Genomic DNA, 21,403 nt, shown 5'->3' with positions numbered 1-21,403 from the left:
GGATGTGTACCATCATCTATGCATCTGAGAATCACCATCAGGAAGCCTAGTGGAATTGTCGAACACATTGAAGCATATCAAAGCTTTTTCAGAGCAAATGTCAATCACATCGACAAACATAACTTTGACCTGAAATTGGCAAACATTTTATCATGTAAACCTGTTGGAGAAGGACATAACTTTGAAGGGCGTGAAGTATGCTACACGGTGAACCTACACCCCTAGTATGGATTTACATGGGAGTATGAAACTATGAGAGGGTACAACCGATGGTCTGAATTTGATGAACACCATGATTGAGTCAAGCGCTTTCGCTCGGATTTTGACCTATATGGCTGAAAATAAAGTATTAGCGGCGTTGGAGGCCGAATCTCAACAAATCATGGTTGTCAAAGCCATTAAGTCTGAGAATTCTCAAGCAATTCAATCTTCATCTATCGGCCAACACAACAACTTCAAAAAGTCGGATGTTAGACTGCATCTATGATGATGAGCCTTTGGCGTTCGAGAAAGACCCAACGATCTCGACCATGAAAATGTAGGCGCAAGATTGATCACACTAAAATTTACGTATTTTCAACTCCGATTTCACATGCATTCTAGCTGTTTTATTATCATTTTGTTGTGTTATTGGTATGTTTTCCTTTGTTTTCAGGTTTTCACTTTAATCGGAGCCCCGATCGAGAAAAGGAACAAAAAAGAGCCAAAAACCCTAAAATTCAGCATTTTGCTCTTATGGCCTACCCAATGGCGGGCGCCACAGACCAAGCCATGACGTGTCAAATTCAACTTCCATCAACTCCCACGTTTTCCCACTACTTCCACTAAGGCGCCCCATATTGTGCTTGTGGCGGGCGCCATGGCCTTGTGGCGGGCGCCACAAGAGGAAAAACGGTTCCCTCCTATTTTCAAGTTGAAGGGCATCCAAGTCATTTCCATCTTTTTACTTGCTTATAAATAGAAACGCGAATTCACTTTTACAATCATCCAAACTTAGAGCAGAGGCAAACTCAGAAGCAACTTTGTTTCACTTAGGCATATATTCAGTATTTTATAGTGGTAATCGCTTCGCATTGGAGTGTTACCACAATTGTGTCATCAAGTCTGTGATAGAGTCTGTAATCGAGTTTGGAGCACTTTGGAAGGAAGTTAATCCTTCCGCCATTTTCATTTCCGCATTGCAATTTACTCAGCCCTCCGATTGGAGCAGGTTTTTATTACTCGCCTTTACTTTATTTATTTCCCGCACTCGCCTTTACTTTATTTATTTCCCGCACTCGCCTTTACTTTATTTATTTCCCGCACTCACTTTAAATTATTTATTTCCTCGCACTCGCTTTAAATTATTTATTTCCTCGCACTCGCTTTACTTTTATTTAAATTAATGCACTTTTACTTTACCATGTCTAACTAAATCTAAAAGGTTAGAATGTAAGGATCGTAATTAAACCGATAATCCATACAATTGTTCGTAGAAACACTTAAGGGCTATTTTAACTTTCAACTTAAGTTTTCCCGTACTTCAATTCCGTTGGGTAAGATCAAAAGCCGTCCAACGTCTATTTAAACTTAATTGTTTTTAACTATTTCAAAAACAGCGAAAGCGCTTTGTCTAGTTCATTAGGAGTTTTTAACATTAAGAAGAAAAGAGATTTTAAAACTATTTTCGGGCGCGTTTATAAGTTTAGAGTCTGGTTCATAAGAACCTCTTTTGGTTAAGAAATCCAGGTTATAATACTTTTCAACTTAGTTAAGATACTATATTTCTTAAAAATAGGTTTACTACTCTAACGCAATGCGCGCCTTTTTATAAGTGACAATAAGAGGGTTTGATTAGGGAGTACAACTCGGTTCTAAATACGCGAAAGCGACAGTTTCCGTTAAATTAGTTCTTTTCAAAGTATGAAACATTGCCCATAAGTAGTTCTATTAGCAAGTACTTGGATTATTAATTGATTACGTAAATTACATTCGACCCTGTCTTTATTAATTAAATCTAATTAAATACCTTACTTTTCATTGCACACTACAAAAACACCTATTTTGATTGCCTTTGATAAACACCATAACAACAGATAACGATAGCTTGACACTTGGTCTCTGTGGATTCGACAATCTTTTATATTACTCTGACGCGTTCGTACACTTGCGAAAAGCACGCATCAAGTTTTTGGCGTCGTTGCCGGGGACCAATTTCGTCAAATTTCATTTTCCTGTTGTTATATCGTTTAGACTTAGGCTATTTCCCGCCGGTCAATGCGAAGAACTCGCAGCACCGAAGTTTAAGCTTAGTAAACCCTCTGGCGGAACCTGAACGTTACGCTCGCGCACGTTTATTCTTTCATAGAATTAAGAGAGCTATGGCCGAAGATCAAAACCAAATACCTCTTAAGGACTTCTCTCAACCATCTAATGAAGAACCTAGTTCTAGTATAGTAAACCCAACTATCCCAGCCAATAATTTTGAACTTAAACCATCCCTATTGCAACTAGTGCAACAGAGACAATTCGCGGATCTCGCTACCGAGAACCCTAACCAACATTTAAAAATATTTCTTCAATTAGCATATACTTTTAAAACCAATGGAGCTTCTCCTGAGGCAATACGTTTAAGATTATTTCCTTTTTCCCTCAGAGATAAAGCCCTATCATGGTTAGATTCCCTTCCATCCAATTCCATTACGACTTGGGATAACCTTAGAAGAGTTTTTCTTGCTAGATATTTTCCCCCGAGTAAGACTGCCGTTCTTCGAAACCATATAACTAGATTTACCCAAAACCAAGGAGAATCGTTGTTCGAAGCTTGGGAGAGATATAAAGAGTTGTTACGAGCATGCCCACATCATGGCTTAGAAAATTGGTTAATCATTCAAACCTTCTATAATGGACTTCACTCTAACACAAAGATGAGCATCGACGCTGCCACAGGCGGTGCTCTGATGAACAAACCTTATCCTGAAGCTAGTGCCCTCATTGAAGATATGGCTCAAAACCATCAATCATGGGGACTCGAACGAGCGACAATTGAGAAGAAGGAAGCCCAAGGAGGAGTGCATGAACTAAGCTCTATAGACATGATGCAAGCTAAAATGGACGCATTAGCCTTTAAGGTCGAGCATATGTGCATAAACCCGAATATTGTAGCCGCAGTTTCGTCGGATTGTGAGATATGTGGAACCCAAGGACACCAATCCGCAGAATGCAGTCTATTGAACGAAACCCACTCCGAGCAAGTGAACTACACCCAAGGGAACCCATATTCGAATACCTATAACCCTGGATGGAGGAATCACCCGAACTTCTCCTATAAAAAAAATAACCTTATTCAAAATAATGCACCTCCGAGACCTAGTTATCAAGCCCCTAGATCAAATCAACCTATGCAACCTGTACCACCAAAGTCGAGCCTTGAGAAAATTATGGAAAATTTTATCACCACTCAAACCCAACAAAACAAGGAGTTCATGAACCAAAACATTCATGTTAACGAATTGATTACTCAGTTAGGAACCAAGGTTGACCAAATAGTTACTCATACCAAGATGCTTGAAACCCAGATCTCTCAGGTAGCTTTAAACCAAGCCCCTCAGACTACACCTGGAGGACAATTCCCTGGACAACCTCAACAAAATCCGAGAGGACAAGCCAATGCCATTACCCTACGAAATGGGAACGCTTACGATGAGCCACCAAACCCCGGATTGAGTGAACCCGAAACTTCTAAGGAATATACCAAACCCCCGGACGAAGTAAAGGAACCAGAGGAATCTGAAAACCAGGATGGTCGAGAGAAAGGAGAAGAACCTAAAGATAAAATTTACGTATCCGCAAAGACTCAAACAAACCCAGATCAATAAACAATATCAAAAATTTATTAAAGTTATAGAAAAACTTCATGTAGAAATCCCTTTCATAGAAGCCATCACCCAAATACCTTCTTATGCAAAGTTTTTGAAAGACATCCTTACCAACAAACGTAGACTTGACGATCCGAAGCCTTTGGAATATAATGCTATTTCCGAGGACAAATTAGCAAAGAAAGATAAAGATCCTGGAAATTTCTCCATTCCTTGCCTTTTGGGTAATCATGTCATCGAAAAAGCTTTTCTAGACTTAGAAGCTAGTGTGAGTTTAATGCCTTTAGTAGTTTGTGAGAGGTTAAACTTAGGAGAATTACAACCCACTAAGATGTCACTTCAGTTAGCCAATAGATCTGTCAAATATCCGATGGGCATTTTAGAAGATGTTCCTGTTAGGATAGGTCAGTTATTTATCCCTACTGATTTTATTGTCATGGACATCAAAGAGGACAATGATATACCAATTCTTCTAGGTAGACCATTCTTATCAACTGCAGGAGCCATAATAGATGTCAAGAAAGGAAAGTTGACATTTGAGGTAGGCGACGAGAAAATAGAATTTATACTTTCGAAATTTCTTATGGCACCTGTGATGGGAGACTCGTGTTATGCCTTAGATATCATTGATGAATGTGTTAGAGAATTAGAACAAAAAGAAATTATAAAAACAATTAAGTTACCATCAACCCCCATAAAGGAAGATGATGACTTTAAAGAACCTTACATCGATGGTAACCTTTACGAATGTTTATCCCTTACCCCAGATCCTATGCCATGCCCTAAGAAACCGACCTTAGAACTTAAGGAACTGCCTAAGAACCTGAGATATGAGTTCCTCGATGAAAAGATGAACCGTCCAGTTATAGTTAGCGCTACCTTGAGCCAAGAGGAAACGAACCAACTTTTAGATGTTTTACGAAGATATCCCTCAGTCTTAGGATATAATATCTCTGACCTGAAAGGTATAAGCCCATCTGTATGCATACATCGGATTTCGCTCGAAGAAGATTCAAAACCCTCTAGGGAACATCAGAGAAGAATAAACCCTATAATGAGTGATGTTGTTAAAAAGGAAGTTCTTAAGTTACTTGAGGCAGGTATAATCTACCAGATCTCGGATAGTAAGTGGGTGAGCCCTGTGCATGTAGTACCTAAAAAGGGAGGCATCACAGTCGTGCAAAACGATAAAGGCGAACATGTAGCAAAACGTTTAGAAGGAGGATGGCAGATGTGTATAGATTATAGAAAATTAAATAAAGCAACTAGGAAGGACCATTTCCCTTTACCATTTATAGACCAGATGTTGGAGCGTCTAGCCAGACACTCTTACTTCTGCTATCTAGATGGATAGTCTGGATTCTTCCAAATACCTATTCACCCCGAAGATCAAGAAAAAACTACCTTTACATGCCCTTATGGAACTTTTGCCTACAGACGAATGCCATTCGGCCTCTGTAATGCCCCAGCTACTTTCCAACACTGCATGATGTCAATCTTCGCAGATTACCTAGATGGGATCATGGAAGTGTTTATGGACGATTTCCCAGTTTGCGAATTTGATTTCCATGATTGCCTTGCTAACCTTGAGAAAATCCTGGAGAGATGCGTGGAGGTGAACCTCGTGCTAAATTGGGAAAAATGTCATTTCATGGTAACCGAAGGAATAGTTTTAGGACATATAGTTTCCGAAAAAGGTATAGAGGTAGATAAAGCTAAAATAGAAGTTATAGAAAACCTAAAAGCACCAAAAACCATCAGAGAAGTCCGAAGCTTTCTTGGACACGCTGGATTCTACCGGCGTTTTATTAAGGACTTCTCCAAAATAACCAAACCTTTAACCGGACTTTTAATGAAAGATGTTGAATTCATTTTCGACGAAAAATGTAATGACGCATTTAATCTTTTAAAGCAAGCATTAGTATCTGCACCCATTATGAAACCACCTGATTGGTCGGAACCTTTCGAGATAATGTGCGATGCTAGTGATTACGCAGTTGGAGCCGTTCTAGGACAAAGGAAAGATAAAAAATTACATGCCATTTATTATGCCAGTAGAACCCTAGATGCTGCCCAACTTAACTACGCAACAACTGAAAAAGAATTACTCGTTGTAGTTTTCGCTATAGACAAATTTAGATCTTATCTAGTAGGAGCAAAAATTATTGTTTACACCGATCATGCTGCCATTCGTTACCTATTAAGTAAAAAAGATGTCAAGCCCAGGTTACTCCGATGGGTTCTGTTACTACAAGAGTTTGATTTAGACATAAGAGATAAAAAAGGCAATGAAATTGTAGTAGCCGATCACCTTTCTAAGCTAGAACATCTAAAACCTGAACTAGTACCCATAAATGATGATTTCGCCTATGATAGACTGATAGCTAGAGTAGAAACCATTGAAGACAATAACCTAGATCCTTATGAGCACCCCCAAAATTCCTTAGCAATAAGTAACGTACCCTGGTATGCAAATTTCGTTAATTACCTAGCTGCTGATATAGTACCCCCTGATCTTGACTACCGCCGCAAGAAGAAATTCTTCCACGATGTGAGAAACTTCTATTAGGACGAACCTCTCCTTTTCAAAAGGGGTAAAGATGGCATTTTTCGCCATTGCGTTCCAGAAGAAGAGGTAAATAGTATTATCGAGCATTGTCATTCTGTACCCTATGGTGGACATGCGAGCACCTCTAAGATATACGCCAAGATTCTTCAAGCTGGCCTATTCTGGCCTACCATGTGGCGTGATGTCTATGCTTGCATTGTCAAATGTGATAGATGCCAACGCACTGGAAACATTTCAAGACGAGATGAAATGCCCTTAAGAAACATTCAGGAAGTAGAACTCTTTGACGTATGGGGTATAGATTTAATGGGACTTTTTCCACCATCCTTAGGAAACAGGTATATCTTAGTAGCCGTAGACTATGTGTCTAAGTGGATTGAAGCTATAGCTGCACCCACAAACGACACTAGGGTAGTAATCAAATTATTTAAAAACTATATATTCCCTAGATTTGGAACACCACGTTAGTCATAAGCGATGGAGGATCACACTTTATATCGAGAATATTTGACAAACTTTTAAGAAAATATGGAGTTAGGCATAGAGTAGCAACACCGTACCACCCACAAACTAGTGGCCAAGTAGAAGTATCTAATAGGGAGATAAAACAAATCCTAGAGAAAACTGTTTATATTTCTAGGAGAGACTGGTCTCAGAAGCTTCAAGAAGCATTATGGGCCTATAGAACCGCTTTCAAAACCCCTATAGGAACTACTCCTTACCAACTAGTCTATGGAAAATCTTGTCACTTACCATTCGAATTAGAGCATAAGGCCTATTGGGCCATTAAAACTTTGAATTTAGACTACCTAGCCGCTGGAGAAAAGCGTACCCTAGACATTCATAAATTAGAAGAGCTTAGGCAATCTGCCTACGAGAATGCAAAAATATATAAAGAGAGGACAAAAGCCTATCGCGACAAAAGAATAGTAAAGAAAAACTTCAATATAGGCGATTCTGTTCTCCTTTTCAACACTAGGTTGCGACTCTTCCCTGAAAAGCTACGTTCAAGATGAACTGGTCCTTTCGAAGTATCCAAGATTCTGAGATCCGGAGCTGTAGAAATCAAGAACGATACCTATAGTCCATTCATTGTAAATGGACAAAGACTGAAGCTCTACGAAGGAGGAGACATTCCAACATACTACTTGAGCCACACCCTGATTGATCCACCAATTCCTACTACTACAGGTGTATAAATTCTAATCGTCAAGCTACTGACGTTAAACAAGCGCTGCGTGGGAGGCAACCCATGGTTTTTCTTTCATTTTACTTTTTCGCATTTATTTAATTTAATTTTTATTTTTATTTTATTTTATCATATTTTGCATTAAGACTAAGATTTGAATGGCTTGTATTTTCAGGATCACTTTCTTAACTTTTACCAGGATGCAGGATTTTGATGACATGCATGTGGCCTATAGAGATAGTGCTCAGAGGGAGCGTTACATCGCTTTGTATCAGCGTCCTATGGCATCCACACGTTATCCTGACCAGCACTGTATGGAGGCACTGGGTATCGAGCCTAGTATCCGATTCCTTAGCCACCAGCTTCACTGGGACGAGTTTGCTGATGATTTGAGTAACACATATAGGAACCTGACTTTGGAGTTCCTGAGTTCATTCGACTATGACCCATACTCTGGCGTGACGACCTCCTCTCTACCATCCAGCAACAAATGGCGGACAACATGAGCTTTATGCAAGAATCACAGCGGAGGACAGACAGGTCCTACGACACTGTTCTACAGTCCCTGCAAGTGATTACAAATACGCAAGCTCGTCAACAACAATACCAACAGCGACACATTGCTCTCGTAGAAAACACTCAGGGTACCATTTTAGGTCACCTTCGAGACGTGAGGACCGCTCAGGAAGCCCTGCAGGCGAGGATGGATCAAAGAGACCGTCGTTGTACCCGATCACGTCGTCCACCTCAGGATGGCGAGGGCACTAGTGGTCAGCAATAGGTTGCCAGGTAACTCTTCCTTATCTTATTTCGAAACATTGGGGACAATGTTCGATTTAAGTGTGGGAGGAGACTCTATCGTTTTTTCTTTATTGCTTTTCTCATTTATCGCTTTTTCTTTACTGTTTTTAGATAGTTTATTTATTATTATTTCTCTTTAGTTGTTTATTTTGCTTTTTAGTATAATGCATGAGTCTGACGAGTCACCAAATATAGTAGATCTTTAGTACAATCCTACCTCCCCATACCTTTAGCCCCACCAAAAAAATTTTGCAAAAGAAAATAGTGTTATTTCGAAAGTTTTCAGGTTTTAAGGACATGTTTTGAGTAAGGATGCGGTGACTTGGGAGAACTTTGCGAAACATCAGTATCTATTTTAGCACCATAAGCTTCGTAAATATAGGAATCATTCCCGAAACCCCATATACCATGGTCTTAATCATCATTTCCATATAAGTCCTTAGTAGTTTATCTCAGCAGTCAACTCCGGCCTACACATCCTCTATGTAAGGGACCGATGAAAATAAGTGAATGATCCAGAAAAAAATAAAAAATAAAAGAAAGCAAAAAGGCAACTCCGGTATAGGTGACCCTCACAAAGTCATTTAAACCAAAGAATTGTAAAAAAATTGCTACAAAAAGAAAAAGAAAAAGAAAAGCAGTACCCACTGCTAGTTGGTTCAGAGGTATCTGGCACTGAACTCGATAGGGCAGATTACGATCCGATCCCCCACAACTACAGTTGGGTCCAATAAAAGGGTTTACACATGTTTATGTGCCAGAAACCCCAAGCTCTGATCATAATCACTAACAGGTCACTCTACTATGAAGCATGTACGGATAACGGGCTTAATGTGATTGCGCCTGAATGAAAAGGACACAAAAGAGATGAAGAGGCAGGCCTAGGTATTGTGGGATAATATGAGTTGGTTAATATAGGAATGAAGTTTATGTCCGAATTCACGGATTAGTGTCATCATGATACCCTTAGTTCACTCAGTTAGTACCTATCACTGTATCCCGACTTGAATTTAGAATTTTTACCTGAAGCACTCGTTTACACTAGTTTTTCTTTTATGAGCTTTTTAATGTTTTGCTTGAGGACAAGCAAAGGTTTAAGTGTGGGAGAGTTTGATCACACTAAAATTTACGTATTTTCGACTTCGATTTCACATGCATTCTAGCTGTTTTATTATCATTTTGTTGTGTTATTGGTATGTTTTCCTTTGTTTTCAGGTTTTCACTTTAATCGGAGCCCCGATCGAGAAAAGGAACGAAAAAGAGCCAAAACCCCTAAAATTCAGCATTTTGCTCTTATGGCCTACCCAATGGCGGGGGCCACAGACCAAGCCATGACGTGTCAAATTCAACTTCCATCAACTCCCACGTTTTCCCACTACTTCCACTAAGGCGCCCCATATTGTGCTTGTGGCGGACGCCATGGCCTTGTGGCGGGAGCCACAAGAGGAAAAACGGTTCCCTCATATTTTCAAGTTGAAGGGCATCCAAGTCATTTCCATCTTTTTACTTGCTTATAAATAGAAACGCGAATTCACTTTTACAATCATCCAAACTTAAAGCAGAGGCAAACTCAGAAGCAACTTTGTTTCACTTAGGCATATATTCAGTATTTTATAGTGGTAATCGCTTCGCATTGGAGTGTTACCACAATTGTGTCATCAAGTCTGTGATAGAGTCTGTAATCGAGTTTGGAGCACTTTGGAAGGAAGTTAATCCTGCCGCCATTTTCATTTCCACATTGCAATTTACTCAGCCCTCCGATTGGAGCAGGTTTTTATTACTCGCCTTTACTTTATTTATTTCCCGCACTCGCCTTTACTTTATTTATTTTCCGCACCCGCCTTTACTTTATTTATTTCCCGCACTCGCCTTTACTTTATTTATTTCCCGCACTCGCCTTTACTTTATTTATTTCCCGCACTCGCTTTAAATTATTTATTTCCTCGCACTCGCTTTAAATTATTTATTTCCTCGCACTCGCTTTAAATTATGTATTTCCTCGCACTCGCTTTAAATTATTTATTTCCTCGCACTCGCTTTACTTTTATTTAAATTAATGCACTTTTACTTTACCATGTCTAACTAAATCTAAAAGGTTAGAATGTAAGGATCGTAATTAAACCGATAATCCGTACAATTGTTCGTAGAAACACTTAAGGGCTATTTTAACTTTCAACTTAAGTTTTCCCGTACTTCAATTCCGTTGGGTAAGATCGAAAGTCGTCCAACGTCTATTTAAACTTAATTGTTTTTAACTATTTCAAAAACAGCGAAAGCGCTTTGTCTAGCTCATTAGGAGTTTTTAACATTAAGAAGAAAAGAGATTTTAAAACTATTTTCGGACGCGTTTATAAGTTTAGAGTCTGGTTCATAAGAACCTCTTTTGGTTAAGAAATCCAGGTTATAATACTTTTCAACTTAGTCAAGATACTATATTTCTTAAAAATAGGTTTACTACTCTAACGCAATGCGCGCCTTTTTATAAGTGACAATAAGAGGGTTTGATTAGGGAGTACCACTCGGTTCTGAATACGCGAAAGCGACAGTTTCCGTTAAATTAGTTCTTTTCAAAGTAGGAAACATTGCCCATAAGTAGTTCTATTAGCAAGTACTTGGATTATTAATTGATTACATAAACTACATTCCACCCTGTCTTTATTAATTAAATCTAATTAAATACTTTATTTTTCATTGCACACTACAAAAACACCTATTTTGATTGCCTTTGATAAACACCATAACAACAGATAACGATAGCTTGACACTTGGTCTCTGTGGATTCGACAATCTTTTATATTACTCTGACGCGTTCGTACACTTGCGAAAAGCACGCATCAAAGATCCTTTAGAAGAGATAGACTTGGGAGATGGGATAACGAAAAGGTTGTCATACATTAGTACCATAATCACCCCACATTTGAAAACAAAGGCAATCAAAGTGCTTAAGGAGTTCAAAGATTGCTCCATCCATTTATTTTCCATTTTAGTTGATTTTTTTACCACTTATTTTTATTCTACTGAAAATATTCCCAACATAAACCCTTTTATTTTTTTATCTTCTATCTTATTATGCTTTGTTTCATTTCATTTGAACATTTTTTGATTTACTTAAGATGTCTTGAACATTGGTAGCTAATGAAGTCTATTAGGCCATGGTTATGGATTGATTATGGTTGATTGAACCTTCTATGTTTCAAATCTATTAATGGATGATCAATGGATCATTCATGATACTTTGAGGTATATATAGGTTGTCTCTACATCAACCAAACTTGGATCATTTGACATATAGATTAATTTTTGCTTGTATATATACTAACTTGTGATTCCATCTGATTCATTTTTGTTTCCATTGTTTATACTAACTATCTAACCATTATGCTAACTTGTTTATATTGTACATTGATCATTGTATAACTTGTCTAACCTAACCATTAATCAACTAATTAATCTTTAACCCTGAAGTGATATAACCTTCCTTTTGTCAAGCTATTAATAGATGAACTTGGTAAAGGAGAATTGCCATCCAAGGCACAGCGGAATTTAAAATTTCTCCATTTAGTGATCCTTACGAATGGGCATGATCAGTGATAGAATCGTTACCTCTTGTGGCGATCACGAACGTTGAACGATGACAACGTCTCTACTCAGTCCACACGAACGGATTCCTTCAATCTCAGTGCTAGCTGCTACGAATGAAGGCTTTGAGTGAGAGAGAGAGAGAGAGGGAAACGAAATTCCAATTAGAGTGACAATGCTTCTACCCAAGGGTTCTATTTATAGAACCACTTGTGTGGGCTTCAAGCTAAAAAGCCCACTTAAGTGTATTTTGGCCGATATATTATAATATGCCCAAAATCACTTAAGCGTGTGGTACCTTACCATATTTCGTATTCCATTTAAGTACACCGTACCTTACGGTGTTCCTTAGTTACTCTATCTCTCATCAATCCGTCCTTTGTGTGTGACCCTGTAGGTTTTCGCGATGTTGGCAATTATATTAAATCACGCATTTAACATAATAAACAGTGAGCGGTATCTAGCAACACATCACTGCTACCCAAGTCACGAAAATGTCATGTGATCTAACAAATCCTTCTATGATAATAATTATGTGTATAATTACCCCTTTGCCCTTATGTCTATATTGAACACAAGGCATAAACCGTGTCATCCTTGTCCAGTTCAACATTGGACCCATAGACATTTATCCTGTTACGCAGGATGGGCAAATTCCATCTAGGACACTCATGTCCCTCAGCATGCTTTGTGGAGTACCCATCAACTGCCTTTATGGTTATCCAGTTATGGACAATGTTGGATCAGCAATAAAGCACTCGACTCTACATCTAGGGTCCACAGTGGTTTCAGGTCGAAGAGTGGTATACACCATTATCACCATGAGAATAACTTATGACACTTTGCATAACTTTCTATATAGTATTCTCATAGCGGGTCAATCCCGTATAAATATTACTCTTAATATTCATACCTATGTTTAAGACTTGATAACTCTTTATCTATGATCCATGAGATGTGATCATCAGTCTACAAACATAATAGTCTTAATACTTTAATGTTATCCCACTTCACAATAAAGCTCGACTACGGATACTTTAAGAATAACGTCCTTATGTTTAATGTGCTCTCATGATTAAGTCACACTTGATACATTAAACGGACTATCTATTCCAGGGACTTTATTAAACAAACATAATAAAGAAAAAGCCTTTTATTATTAATAAATAATTTGATACAAGTACCAAAAGTATTGGCCTCTAGGGCTTACACCAACAATCTGTCACTAGCACTAGAGCCAATCAGGCATACCCCTAATGCCCATTGATCTAATATGGCCATCATGCTTCTGCTACGCAAGAGGCTTTGTCAGTGGGTCACCAATATTGTCAAGTGTTGGTACTCTACATATTTTCACATCTCCTCTATTATCTCTCGTATGAGGTGATAATGCCTAAGTATCTGTTTGGATCGTTGGTGAGATCTAGGCTCCTTAGCTTGTGCGATAGCACCATTGTTCTCATAATAGAGACCAATAGGATCCACAATGCCAGGAACTATGCCAAGTTCACTAAGGAACTTTTGATCCAAAGAACTTCCTTTGCTGCACTTGAGGCAGCAATATACTCGGCCTCGATTGTAGAATCAGCAACTGTATCTTACTTTGAACTTTTCTAGCTCACAGCGCCACCATTTAAGCATAACACATAACCATTGGAATCATTCATATTAAAGCGTCTCAGCACTTTGTCTATGTACTCTGACTTAGGCCAAGCAGTTTTGTGATCTATCTCTATAGATTCTGATTCCTAATATATAGGCTGCTTCACCTAGGTCCTTCATAGAAAAGCATTTCCCCAACCAAGACTTTACTTGTTGCAGGGTAGGGATATTGTTTCCAATGAGTAATATGTTATCTACATATAATACCAGGAAAACGATCATGCTCCCACTATCCTTCTTGTAGACACAGGACTCATGTTCGTACTTGATCCATGAGTAATACATCACCTTGATCTGTTATGAGATATCCATATCTCTCAGGTAGGTGATGTATCCTGCTTGACCTACGCTGGTCTTGTTCTACTTGAGCAGGTTGCTCTTACACAACTATTTGTGTTTCCTGCTCTAATTCCTCCATAAGTGTATCAATGCTTTGTGATTCTTGAATTTCTTCAAGCTCTACTTTCCTCCCACTGATTCCTTTGGAAATAAAATCCTTTTCTAGGAAAACTCCAGTTCGAGCGGCAAACACTTTGCCCTCAGAAGGATTGTAGAAGTAATACCCTCGTGTTTCTTTAGGATACCCCACAAATAAGCATTTGTCAGATTTGGGCTCAAGCTTAGTTGAAATTTGTCGTTTCATATAAACTTCGCAACCCCAAATCTCCATGTAAGACATATGTGGTTTCTTACCACTCCATATCTCATATGGTGTCTTCTCAACCTTTTGGATGGAACACGGTTAAGTTTGTAAGCTGCTGTCAACAGTGCATGTCCCCAAAAGGAGTTTGGATGATCGGCGTGACTCATCATGGATCGGACCATGTCCAACAGGGTTCAATTTCTTCTCTCAGATACACCATTCCATTGGGGTGTTCCAGGAGGAGTAAGTTGGGATAGGATCCCACACTCTTTCAGATGGTCATCAAACTCTAGGCTTAAATATTCACCACCTCGATCTGATCGAAGAGTTTTAATATTCTTACCTAGTTGGTTTTGTACTTCATTCTTGAATTCCTTGAACTTTTAAAAGGACTCTGATTTGTGTTTCATTAAATACACATAACCATATCTATTGAAATCATCAGTAAATGTGATGAAGTACTGAAAACCTCCTCTGGCTGGTATGTTCAGTGGTCCACGTACATCAGTATGTATGAGGGCCAAAAGATCATTAGCTCTTTCACCTTTTCCTGTGAATGGAGACTTTGTCATCTTTCCAATTAAACAAGATCTGCATGTCTCATATGATTCATAATCAAAAGAGTCCAAGAGTCCATCTTTATGGAGTTTGGAAATGCGTTTCTCATTTATGTGGCCTAATCGACAATGCCAAAGGTAAGTTGGATTTAACTCATTAGGTTTCATCCTTTTAGTATTAATGTTATAAATAGGCATTTCAAGATCAAGGACATATAGTCCATTGTTCATTTGTGCAGTAGCATAGAATATATCATTCAAATAAATTGAGCAACAATTGTTCTTTATTATAAATGAAAAACCACACTTGTCCAAACAAGAAACAGAAATAATATTCCTGCTAATTGCAGGTACATAATAACAGTTCTCTAACTGAATTATTAAACCACTAGGTAAAGTCAATACATAAGTTCCTACGACTAAGGCAACAACCTTTGCTCCATTTCCAACTCGTAGGTCGACTTCACCTTTTGCCAAATCTCTACTCCTTTTTAGTCCCTGCACATTTGTACAAATGTGAGAACCCCATCCAGTATCTAATACCCATGATGCAGAAGTAGATAAATTAATTTCAATAACAAAAATACCTGAAGTTGAAGTCTCTACTCCATTCTTCTTATCTTCCAGATACTTTGGGCAGTTTCTCTTCTAGTGTCCGGTCTTACCGCAATGGAAGCAGGTGCCTTCTTTTGCTATGCCTCCACTAGGCTTCAAAGCAGCAATAGTGGGTTTGGGTTTGGCAACTTCCTTGCCTTTCCCTTTATCATGTTTGAGGACAATCCTCAAGTTTCGGTACCAATCCAGAAAATTTGTCCCAGACAAATTTTCCTTGTCAAGGATTGATCGCAAGATGTCGTTAGAGGTGTTTGTTGTCATGGTAATCTACATAAGGATTAATGAAAATATAAGTATCATTGACATATTTAATTAGGCCTTTAATTAAATATGCTTCCACTATTTTACTCAAAACAAATGACCCTCATCATTTGATTTGGAAAATCCCGTTGGAAGATTTTCTAGTGGGTCGAGATCCATATCTCACTTCGTTCTAAGTCCGCGTAGGCGGATTACACAAAACTAGGTTATTTAGGTAGGAACTCCTTCCAATTGTATCTCATACAACTCTCGAAAATTTCAGTTGGGTGAATAACTCCTTATTCCAATCCATCATATGGATCATTCCCAACTCTTGCTTCTAGACATATATAATATTATTATAATTAAGTTTGACCCATAGTTTTAGCAGTTGGATATTACAATTATCCCATCGCACCTTACTAATACAAAACATGCACCTCGCGTAGGCGAAACCTACATTATCCGATACTAGTCTTGATGGGTGCTAAAACTTGGAAAGCAAACATATAATATTATTATAATTTTTTTAGTTAAGTTTGACCCATTGTTTTAACAGTTGGATATTACAATTATCCCATCGCACCTTACTAATATAGAACATGCACCTCGCGTAGGCGAAACCTACATTATCTGATACTAGTCTTGATGAGTGTTAAAACTTGGAAAGCATAAACTTAATATTTAATTTGAGGGAATTGCAATTTTTCTGATCTCACCGGCTTATTTATCATATAAATCGTCTCTCACATGCATCAACATACATTCATATGCATCAACATACATACATACATAATGAAACAGTTATGGCCCCTAGCACAATTGTTCTCCCAAGCCAATGAGAAAACCTAAGCTAACCTAATAACGATCAAAGCTTCTCCAAGCAAGATCTTCAAGGTTGTCCTCCTTTGGCACTGACTTCGTTGCTTTCTTCATAACATTACATTACATAAAGAAACTCGTTTTACATACGAGGAAGTGAGATGAGAAAAGAAGTTACATTGAGAGATTAAAAGAGAGGCACGACACGCAGGTCGTATTTTAAAACCCAAAACAAAATAAAGGAAAACTAAGGCCATAACCGATCACCACAAGACAATAATAAACACATTATTATTATTATCAATTTTAATTCTTTTAATCAATTAAAACCAAATTAAATCTCGATGACCGATCACATTACGCAGAGTTAGCCGAATGGGTGAATTTTGCCTTGCGTTAACCGGTTAACCAAATGCGTTAACCAGTTAACACTGTTTGAAATTCTGTTCAAAAATTGTTTTCTGCCTTGCGTTAACCGGTTAACCAAATGCGTTAACCGATTAACACTGTTTGAAAATCTCTTAGAAAACTGTATTCCTTCTTGCGTTAACCGGTTAACCAAATGCGTTAACCAGTTAACACTGTTTGAAAATCTCTTAAAAGGCAGTATTTCGTCTTGCGTTAACCGGTTAACCATATGCGTTAACCGGTTAACACTGTTTGAAAATCTTTTAGAAAATAGTATTCCATCTTGCGTTAACCGGTTAACCATATGCGTTAACATGTTAACACTGTTCGAAAAAGTGTTTAGAAAGCACAACTCTTGTGCAGTCATAACCCCAATCGCATAACTCTCTGACAACACAACCCTTGTGCCGTCAGTAACCCTAATGCACCAATTTCAGACCGTCAAACACATCTCGATTGTTGATTCAGTATAATTGATCAACACGTCATTGCTTCACCATACTAATGTCGGATCAAGAAGCAAACAACCATTGATCGCTCAAAGGAAAACAACCATTGAGTGTTTGAATGAACGAAACAAGAACACTATATCATATATAATGTATTTTGCATCAGGATTACTTATATCATATATATAACTTGATCGATCTCGATTTAATCTTTGATTCATTCTGTCTTTAATCGTATTATTACAGAAAAAAACAGTTATTAGATTCATGGTTTCGTAAGTGGCTTTGATACCACTGAAGGAGAATTGCCATCAAAGGCGTAGCGAAATTTAAAATTTCTCCATTTAGTGATCCTTATGAATGGGCATGATCAGTGATAGAATCGTTACCTCTTGTGGCGATCACGAACGTTGAACGATGACAACGTCTCTACTCAGTCCACACGAACGGATTCCTTCAATCTTAGTGCTAGCTGCTACGAATGAAGGCTTTGAGTGAGAGAGAGAGGGAAATAAAATTCCAATTAGAGTGACAATGCTTCTACCCAAGGGTTCTATTTATAGAACCACCTGTGTGGGCTTCAAGCTAAAAAACCCACTTAAGTGTATTTTGGCCCATATCTTATAATATGCCCAAAATCACTTAAGCGTGTGGTACCTTACCATATTTCGTATTCCATTTAAGTACACCGTACCTTACGGTGTTCCTTAGTTACTCTATCTCTCATCAATCTGTCATTTGTGTGTGACCCTGTAGGTTTTCGCGATGTTGGCAATTATATTAAATCACGCATTTAACATAATAAACAGTGAGCGATATCTAGCAACACATCACTGCTACCCAAGTCACGAAAATGTCATGTGATCTGACAAATCCTTCTGTGATAATAATTATGTGTATAATTACCCCTTTGCCCTTATGTCTATATTAAACACAAGGCATAGACCGTGTCATCCTTGTCCAGTTCAACATTGGGCCCATAGACATTTATCCTGTTACGCAGGATGGGCAAATTCCATCTAGGACACTCATGTCCCTCAACATGCTTTGTGGAGTACCCATCAACTGTCTTTATGGTTATCCAGTTACGGACAATGTTGGATCAACAATAAAGCACTCGACTCTACATCTAGGATCCACAGTGGTTTCAGGTCGAAGAGTGGTATACACCATTATCACCATGAGAATAACTTATGACACTTTGCATGACTTTCTATATAGTATTCTCATAGCGGGTCAATCCAGTATAAATATTACTCTTAATATTCATACCTATGTTTAAGACTTGATAACTCTTTATCCATGATCCATGAGATGTGATCATCAGTCTACAAACATAATAGTCTTAATATTTTAATCTTATCCCACTTCACAATAAAGCTCGACTACGGATACTTTAAGAATAGTGTCCTTATGTTTAATATGCTCTCATGATTAAGTCACACTTGATACATTAAACGGACTATCTATTCCAGGGACTTTATTAAACAAACATAATAAAGAAAAAGCCTTTTATTATTAATAAATAATTCGATACAAGTACCAAAAGTATTGGCCTGTAGGGCTTACACCAACACTTGGGGTTTGCATAACTTTCATTGTTACAAACCTATTGTAAGTTGATCATTAATCATCTTCAATACTTTGCATCAGTGATAAGTTACCCCATGATGCGCCATATTTTGAATCTTTTAACCTAGGGATAGATAATCCTCAAGAGTTTAACTTGAACATACTACTAACCACTAAATATACTTTAATGACTTTGTTTATCACTAACCGTTTGTGTGATCTTGTTACTATTGTCTTGTGGTTTATTTTATGTCATCCATGCTCACTAACCATTGTTATTGTGACTTTATCATTATTACCTTGTTATTTACTTTTATGTTATTACTTTATAATTTATATTGAAGTACTTATCATTATCATCATTGTATATACTTGTCACTACCGGGATTTCACGATAACGAAACCGGGACTAAAGAGATGCCAAAGAGAGGCAAAGTCAGAAGTGTCGCCATCGAATTTTATTTAGTTTACCTCTATCGGAGAGGAGAGGGGAAATAGTCGATAAAAAAGAGACGCGTACAAGAAGCACTTAAAAGAGAATAAGGAATCGGTTTCGCAACCGAGATTTGGGTTCGGAAGTCGGTTACGTAAGGGGAAGGTGTTAGCACCCCTTATGTCCATGGTACTCCATGGGAACCACTTGGGTTGTTTTACATACATGGAATTTATCTATTATTGTTTTATTTTCAAAAGAATGTGTGAAAAGAAGGGGGGTGTTTTTGTTCTTATAGCGCTCGCCAAGGATTGTGGCCCTTGTGCCTACGTATCACTCATTCGGGGATGAGGAATCAGAGCTCCGTAGTTCGGAGTAGAAAATATTTGTGTGTTGGTTGATTTTACCTTTGAAAAAAAGGGTTTTTGGGATGATGCCCTAAGGCACAAAAAAAAGAGTTTGATGAGTTATTTTGTTTTTACCTTGAATAAGGGTTTTATGAAAGAATGTTTGTGATTATATTGTACTAAAGTCTATGGGCGGAGGTGATTATTCTAGACAACAAGTCAAGCGTCTTGCGTCCAAAATAATCAGAGTAAGGGTAGGAATGCTCCATTCTCACTCATTCTCCACCACTTAAGGCTCATGGCGCACAATAATAATCGTAATTATTAAGTATTTTTGAATTTGGCTAAGAAAATGCCACTTGACGTTGAATCAAGGGTTTATTTTATTTTGATTATGAAATTTGACTTATGCAACATGAATGCAAAGTAACCAATAAGAAATTAAAAAGTCTCATTGTAAGGTAGCCCAAGAGAAAGCCTTTTGTGTGCAAAAGTGACCTAAGCTAAACAAAGGATAATGGTCTTACAAACATGTCCCCCTAAGGTGGTGCCATGATGCCATTCTTACAACATGAATGTAAGTTACAAATAAAATCCAACATTTACAAAGTATCACAAAGATAAGGGAAAGGCCTCCAAGCAAGGGTCCTAAAATGAAATCCTCTAAGTCCAAGTTGATTAAGAGTGGAATGAATATTTTTGTCTTATCATTTTATCATATTTTTGTTGTTTTTAATGTTTGATGATAATAAAATAAATAACAAGTAAATAAACATGCATGATGAATTTGTACAATGATGATGATGATGAGTACTTTAATGTAAATTACAAGGTAATAACATAAAAGTAAATTACAAGAAAAAGAAACAATATCACAATAATAATGATTAGTGAATATAAATGATATAAAACAAATATAAGTCAATAATACCAAAATCACAATAACAAAGGTTAATGACAAACAAAATTAATGAAGTATACTTAGTGGTTAGTAATATGTACAAAAATGAATATCTTTTAAGACTATTTTCTTAGGCCAAGAAGACTTAAAATATGTCATATTAAGGGATAGCTTATCATTGATGCAAAGTATTGAAGATGATTATAAAACCAACTAACAATAGATTTGTAACAAAGAAAGTTATGCAACCTTAAGTCCATCTATTAATATTTTAAAAAAGGTGATTTGTTCTCTTTCTTTTGTTTTTATTCCTCTTTTATTTAACAAGATAATAAGGTAGTAAATAAATTAACATAATGTAAATGATATAGTTAGATAATAATAAACATAAACATAAAATACTTGAAATATAGTGAACAATAAAATAAATTGCAAAAAATAAAATGCAATAATGTAAATGTTAGAAGTTAGTGGTTAGTGAACATAAACATAAAGTAAATGAAATAAAATGAACAATAAAATAAATTGCAAAATAAAATAAAATAAAGTGCAATAATATAAATGTTAGGAGTTAGTAATTAGTAGTTAGTAACAATAAGCAAATGGATTAGCAAGTTAATGTAAATACATGGTTTCATCTATGCATCAAATGACCCAAATATGATTAAAATAGAGGCAATCTATCAATACCTCAAAGTATCATGAATGATCTATTGATCAACCATAGATAGGTTTGAAACATTGAAGATTTAATCAACT

At 37.3% G+C, this 21,403-nt stretch overlaps 1 non-coding gene across 1 annotated transcript; it reads right to left on the bottom strand.

The window, feature by feature from the left end:
- Positions 1-2,744: 2,744 nt before the first annotated feature.
- LOC127099763 (small nucleolar RNA R71) lies at positions 2,745-2,851 on the bottom strand. Its single transcript, XR_007794236.1, has one exon. It is a non-coding gene; the product is annotated as a small nucleolar RNA R71 (small nucleolar RNA).
- Positions 2,852-21,403: the final 18,552 nt, after the last annotated feature.

The sequence above is a fragment of the Lathyrus oleraceus genome, chromosome 6, assembly GCF_024323335.1.
Source record: "Lathyrus oleraceus cultivar Zhongwan6 chromosome 6, CAAS_Psat_ZW6_1.0, whole genome shotgun sequence".
NCBI classification, from domain to species: domain Eukaryota; kingdom Viridiplantae; phylum Streptophyta; class Magnoliopsida; order Fabales; family Fabaceae; genus Lathyrus; species Lathyrus oleraceus.
Note: the sequence above shows the minus strand (reverse complement) of the source record. Positions and strands in the feature narration are given on the sequence as shown.